This window comes from Leopardus geoffroyi, chromosome C3 (genome assembly GCF_018350155.1).
Source record: "Leopardus geoffroyi isolate Oge1 chromosome C3, O.geoffroyi_Oge1_pat1.0, whole genome shotgun sequence".
Lineage (NCBI taxonomy): Eukaryota > Metazoa > Chordata > Mammalia > Carnivora > Felidae > Leopardus > Leopardus geoffroyi.
The window spans coordinates 131,131,904-131,139,393 of NC_059338.1; positions in this window are offsets into that span (position 1 = coordinate 131,131,904).

Here is a 7,490-nt window from a genome sequence, read left to right on the forward strand (position 1 = left end):
ACTACCAATAAAGTGTGAAGGCAAGATAAAGACTTCCAGAGGTACAAGGATTCAGAAGCCTTATTAGGGTCCTAAATAGGGTTTTTTTTTTTTTTTTTTCCATTTAAACATGGCAGGTTGAACATATTTATTTGCCTCCCAATTCCCAATAAACTTACAGCTAAAGAATTTTTTTTTTTTAATTTTTTTTTTTTCAACGTTTATTTATTTTTGGGACAGAGAGAGACAGAGCATGAATGGGGGAGGGGCAGAGAGAGAGGGAGACACAGAATCGGAAACAGGCTCCAGGCTCTGAGCCATCAGCCCAGAGCCCGACGCGGGGCTCGAACTCACGGACCGCGAGATCGTGACCTGGCTGAAGTCGGACGCTTATCCGACTGCGCCACCCAGGCGCCCCAAGAATTTTTTTTTTAAGATAAAAAATTTAATGATAAGAGGCTCAAGAGAGAAAAAGATAGCAGAAAAGGGATGGCCACCAGATTCTGGGACCAGAAAAGCAGATGGCTGTCTAAGAAGAGAGGAGACAGCCAAATGCCTACTGGAGTTAATCTGAGCAAGCAAGGTAATTTACAGCACCCTGGAAAGGTTCCAGATACTTCCTTTAATGGAATGGTTGACAACTGGCACATGAGACAGAGCCTTAGATTCTCTGCAGCCAGGCAACAGCCTCACAGGTCTACTCTTGGGAGGGACTCCTGATTGGAAATGCCAGAAACAACTGAGAACAGAAACTGAGTGAGTCTCCTTTCTGAACTGTGACCCCCCCCCCACCTCCCACCCCCAAGGTCTCTCCACCACATTCTCTGAGATACTGCAAGCAGGGGCATATGCTTCCCTCCCTCACTCCCACTCCCGTTCGCTCGCAGCAGTATGTTAGATTCCTCTCTGAGGAAATCCATCATCCAAGAGAAGTGACTGCAGGTACTGACAGTTAAAATAGCCGAGTTCCTGTCCGATCACTATCCAGGGATGCCTGGATCTCGACGTGGGAGTGTCCATCAGTGCTCACAGAGCTTCCTGTCAGCTTTTTAATTCTCACTCATAAATATAAATGAATAGTCCAGGACAAGCAGACACTTGGGGAAAACCACTAGCAAACAGAGAAACCAAAATTAAAAAGAAAACAAACAACAGAACAAACTCAGAGGCAATAAGCAATGCCAGAATGAAAAGAGATGAAATAATATCAGTCGCGAAATAAGAACAGGATGCCTAGAAAAGGGAACATTAAAACCTTAAAAAGGAGAATTAAAACCTCTTGGATATTAAAAAGTTTGATAGGAGATATATAAATATTGTAAAATTTGGAAGTTTAGCAACATTTCCCCCACAAAGTAAACAAAAAAATTACACAGAGAAATTAGGAGGCAAAAGATAAAAAATCAGAAGATCAGAGACCCAACATCTGGATAATGGGAATTCTAGAGATTACAAAGAAACTAGAAGGGAGATTACTAAAGAATAATACGTTTTTCAGAATTTGGCATATGCATTTCCAAAGCCACTAGGTGTCTGTCTTATTAGTTAAAAAAAACCCCAAAAAACAAAAAACAGGGGCGCCTGGCTGGCTCAGTTGGAAAAGTATGCAACTCTTGACCTCAGGGCTGAGTTTGAGTCCCATGTTAGATGTAGAGATTACGTAAATAAATAAAACTTCAAAAAAAAAAAAAAAAAAGAAAAAAAGAAAAAAAATTCACATCCAAGCACGTTACCATGCAATTCTAGATCATTGGAGACATAAGAGAATCTAAAAGCTTCCAGAGAGAAAAATGTAGATCACATGCCAAGGATTAGTAATCACAATGGTTATCAGACTACCTAAAGCAGTATTTGGCAACAAAGGCAAGAAAGCATTGCCTTTGAAATTCTATGACAAAGTATTTTCCAAATTAAAATTCTATATCCCATAAAATTATCGGTCAAATATAAGGATAGAATAAGGATATTTTCAAACATGCAAGATGTAATAATTTTCCATCCTATGCATCTTTTTCTTGAGAAGGTACAGAAAGAGGTGTTGTACCTAAATGAGAGTGTAAACCATGAAAGAGGATCCAGGAAATAGGAAATCCAATGCAGGAGAGATGACTGGAGTCCCCAGGGCAAAGATGATAAGCTTGAGAGCTGTGTGGCAGGCCTGGAGGGCGACGAGACGCAAGAGAGCAGGAGGAAGGGTGTCATTAAGAAAACAATGAAATCAACAGAATGTCTGACATATTTCAATGTATTCAGAGATTTTCAGTTGGGTCAGAGAATTTGGAGATGATAAATGATGGGTACATACAGCTTAGGTGTAACGGAGAGTTGTAATAATACAAACACTGATTCCTGATTTAACCAAATGTGTGTACAAATACCCTGGAAGAACCGGGGAGGAGAAGCATGCGTATGGTGCAATGTGTGTGTTTGTGGGAACTCGGGGCAGAGCATGCAAGAGACCCAAAAACCTCATCCTATATAGCGGAGGGTCAATAATCTAACAGCTCCAACTGGAAAATAACAAACAGCAGTATAAGCATATTTTTATTAACTATAAAAATCAATCCTTGAGAAGAGAGTTGAAAGAGTTCAGAATGGTTGGTCACCTTTAAGGAGAACTGTGGGGGCAGTGAAAGGGCAGAATGTTTTCCATTTTAAGCCCCATGTTAAAATTTTACTTTTGAAACTATGAACATGGATTACTTTAAAACTGGAGATAAAAATTCCAAGGAAAAATTGAAAATGGAAGTATGGTCAAAATGTGAAGCAAACTAAAATATGGCATGATTTTGAGCTACTGGGGAAGGGGGAATGGAGAGAGAGAGACAATACAATTTACCTTGACACTTCTTTGAATTGCATAAATTCATGCTATAAGATTACATTTTTTGAGTTAGTCACACTTCTAGGATCTAATGTGAATAATATAGTCACTCTATAATCATAATACAGGTTTATTGGTTTCTGATTTTTTAGAATCAACCCATATCTAAAGCACAAAATATTCCATTATAATTATTAGACTGAAGGCTAAAAACGAACCAAATCAATCCAAACAGAGCCCTTGACCATGTGCTAGTAATAGAAGGGTGTGGGAAGCTGGGGAGAGCAGAAACGCAGAGTTTAGGGGTCCTGATTTCCTCATCCTACATCATGGAGCCAAGGAATCCTGTCTGAAGCTGATGGCTTAAGAGGAGCTTCAGTAACTCAAAGAAGTACGCTGAACTGAACGCAACTCAGGAGGAGCACCGGGAGGGGAGGAAAGTGGAGGGGGGAGGGGAGTTAAATGTCTCCTGTGTCACATCAGGCAGTTACTGTTAATAGTAACAGCCCAGGGTAAGTACTCAGGAAGCACAAGCAAAATGACTCATCACAGGATTCACTTGGCTAACAACTCAGCAGAGTTGTTACTGTAGTTTTTAACCACTTAGTAGTACAAAGCCTTAGAATTAGATGCTTAAAAAAAAAAAAGCATCTCTGAAATAATGAAAAAGTACTTGACAATGAAAAATACACTTCAATTACAGGCGCATTTTGAGCAATCCTTGTGTGTTATGCTTGCTGCTGCTCCTGCTGACTTCCACTGGTATTGAGAACAGTGAGCTGGGCTTTTTTTTATGAGGGACATCAACTTCCATGGACTAAAGAGGGGAGAGAATTCGGTCTTTTTTCTTTTTTTTTGATAGAGAAAAGTGTTAATGATGGGCCATCAGCAACACAAGTTCTGTCACTCACAATGCAATTCTGCCAGTGCAAGTCAAAATAACTGAAGCTCGATTCCTCATCGGTGACCTGTAATTATTAAAACTGTTGCACCTCATCAGGGTTTTGTAAGAGTTATAATCCATGCAAAGCAAAGCACTCACAAATTTAAAAAGACAAAGACAGATGTGAGCGCCTCAAGGACTCAAGTGGAAAAGGAAAACATTCTTTAAATCATTCTCTTGTAAAAAACAAAAACACTGAGAAAGTATTATTCTTTTCCTTTGAGACTTGTAGATTTTACAAAGCATCGCATTTCTTATGTCAAATTTGTCTTCTATTTTTGCTCTTTCAACACAGATTAGATTTCAATGAAGCCTTACTTTAAACGTTGAAGTATTCTGACATATGAAGGGGTATGTGGTGGGGAAGGGTAAGTAAAAACAAACAAGTTTTTGGCTCTGGGCTGCAGTTCCCTCTTCCTTTGCCCTCCTTTGTGATTCTGGAGCTGGGCTCAGCCAACATCTCTTGACCTAATAGTTAAGCTTTATCAACAGAGGGCGCTGGAATAACTCCTAGTGACAGCAGCCCACGCCCTTCCTTCCAGAGATCCTATTATCCAGCGTGCTAGCTCTGTGGTAGAGTTCCAGCTGCAGCCTCCCCACACCGCCCAGCAATGGTGGGCTGCTTTGCCAGGGCAGCACCACCTGCACCCTCTGCCGGTTTCTTCACCTCCAGCGGGCTGTGCTCCGCCATTGGGCAGAGGAAAGGGGCACCATTTTACACTCAGAAGTTCCATTATCGCCTTCCTCAGCAAGGGAGGCAGAACGCAAGCCCAACGTGACACTGAAGTGGGGTTTTAATTAAACAGGGACACCCAAAAGACTGTATTCTTGGAGGAAAACTGAACCAGAAGTAAATCCAAAACTCTCCCCCTCTCCCTAAGGAATTGTGGGAGCATTACCTTGGCTTAATTCTGTCACCACAGTCTGCTGTCCTGTGGATTTGTGCCCCAAATTCTCCTTACCAGGCTGGTCTTTAGAAACCCCATTTTGTTAGCTTACTTTAAAAGTGGTTCTAAATTTGGAAACTTCCAAACCTGGAAGAAAAAAAAAAGAGAGAGAATTAAGACATTCCCAGCTTCAGAAGTAACTGCTCACCGAACAAAGTCCAATATATTTTAAAGAAAACAAAATCTAGAACTCAAAAGCAAAGGTCAGCAAACTAAAGCCTGCAAGTTAAATCTCGCTGCCGGTTGTTTTTGTAAATATAGTTTTATTGGAACACAGCCACACCTACTCAGTATTTATGTGTATGGCTAACTCCAAGAAGACTTGACACACTGTTTGGCCCACAAAGCCTAAACTATTTTATCTGGCCCTCTAGAGAGAAAACTTGCCAACCTCTGGCTTAGACCATTGATATTTAATATAATTATTGACATGGTTGGATTCCAGTGTGCCATATTTTTGTTTGCCCCTGTGGTTTTGTTTTTGCTTCCTGCCCTCCCCCCCCCGCCCAGTCACCTTTCATTTTCTTTTGGGTTATTTGAATAGTTTTTAATATTCCATTTTATCTGTTGGCTATATATTTGGGTTCTTTAACATGGTTTCCTGAGAGTTACAATATCATGCCTAACTATTCAGTTTATTTAGGAATCAATATTATTCCTAATATTAGACTTCATGTAAATTGGAAAAGCCTTGTAGCAATAAACTGAAGCAATTCTGAGACTGAATATAAAAATGGACCTCATATGACCTTACAGACCTTATATGACAACAAACCCTGACCCACAAACTCTGCAGCAACCAGTTTAGGTTGCCAAATGAAACGTCTGTAGCAATCCACCCAGAACGGTCAGGACTTGGTCGATGACTGCCAACATCCTGATATTTTGTCCAAACTAAGGACCAATCCGAGTAAGCCAAATATGTTCCCCAAAACAATCACATAAGATGCCTGCTGCTAGTTGGCCAGGCTCCAGTTTCCTCATGCCAATGGCTTCCAAACAGAGCATGCCTGAAGCTTTGTGTTTTCACCGTAAAGCTTTCCCATTTACAAACTTCTTTCGGCCTGTGTCTCTGCAAAACACAAGTAGTCGTGGCTGACTCCCTCGCTATAACACGCCTTGAAGAAAACAGCCTGTCCTCACTTCTGAGTGGTTTTTATCTCCACAACTCAAAGATTCAACATAGTAAAGGTGATATAATCATATATTACTGTATAAAAATGAACAAACTACAGCTACATCCATGAATCGAAAGAAAAAACACCATAAAATTGGTTGTTTCATTTAATCTGTTTAAATGCCTCAAGTCAAAAAGAGAAACAAGACATTCTCCTGGCCTTTGCAAATTGGCTGAATTGGGGCTCGTTCAACGTTCAGCCAATCACTTACCACTCTGCTTTATCTTCCACCTCCTGTATGTGTGAAGCTCAAAGATTAGAGGTAGAGGCCTAGGGTCCTGCCAGGTCTGAGACTGTGCTGTCTTGGGCACGTGGGTGGCCTTCTGGATTCCGGTTTACATGAGTCCTTCAAAGCGCCTTTCCTGTGCACCTCCCCACACCCACGTATCTTGCTCCCCAGATTTTTCAGTCTGTGTGCCATTCCTGACTCTAGGCAGCTGTAGGCAATGTTTTTAAAGCCCCTTGAGAGTTCAAAAGGGGTAAGACAAAGGGAAACTTCTGGATTAAACTCTCAGAGAAATGCCAGACAGGTCAAAACACAACAGTGTGGTGAGAATGAGGTGCCCCTCCGGCACCATCAAGCCACACCAAGAAAACCAGCCACTGTCCCAATTGCGGAAAGCAGGAACACCAAAAATTTCTCATGCGAGATGTAGTAGCCTCTTTATTAAGCACTCCTCCAGTTGTCTTAATTATATTCTCGAGTTTCAAAAATTAGATTCTCAGTATTCGCCAGCTTCATAGTTGCCTCAGTAAAGGGAAAAGTCTTCGGAGCTCCCTACTCCACCATTTCGGTGAATGTCACTACATGGCATCTTAGAAAGATGAGACTTTAGAGATGGAGGCCGCCAGGGGCTGGAGGAATGACGCCAACAGGGAGAGGAGTGGCAAGGGGAGGCAGCCCTGTGGTGGTGGAACTGCTCAGGATCTTGCCTATGGTGGTGAAGACGTGAACCTACACAAGTGATAAATTATTTAGAACTAAATACACACCCACCATACGGTACAAGTAAAACCGAGGAATGTTCAGTACACTGGTGGATTGTCTTAGTATCCTGATGGTGAGACGCTGTAGTTTTATGAATATTGTGGGGAAAAAAATTGGAGGAACAAGTGTACAAGCAACCTCTCTGTATCACTTAACAACTTCATGTGAATCTATAATTATCTCAAAAATTTTAAAGAAAAAATTCAGATTTAAGATGAAGTTTTAGAAATACATTATTCAACTTATTTTGCTTCTCCTTTTTACATATCCACAAGTCATATTATAGAATTTATCTTTAAACTAAAATAGTTCTTTTAATAAGTAAAATAAAATTCTCAAGAAATCACCATAGTATAGCATAAACACACTGATCTTTTTTAGTGGCACATAAAATAATTGAACATCTCACAGTTAATGGAAACTTAGAATTTGATGATTTATGGTATGTTTGGAATGAGGTTTACTTACAGGTCCATTTTGGCTCTTGTCGCTAGCTTTGGCACAAACCATCAAAATGTCTGTAATAAGCAATGGCAGTAACTAGTAAAGGACAGTCAAGAAGCATGTAGTAATTATCCACATTTCCGTTTACTAGATGTATAAGAAAATAAATTCAGGAACAATGGGAAAG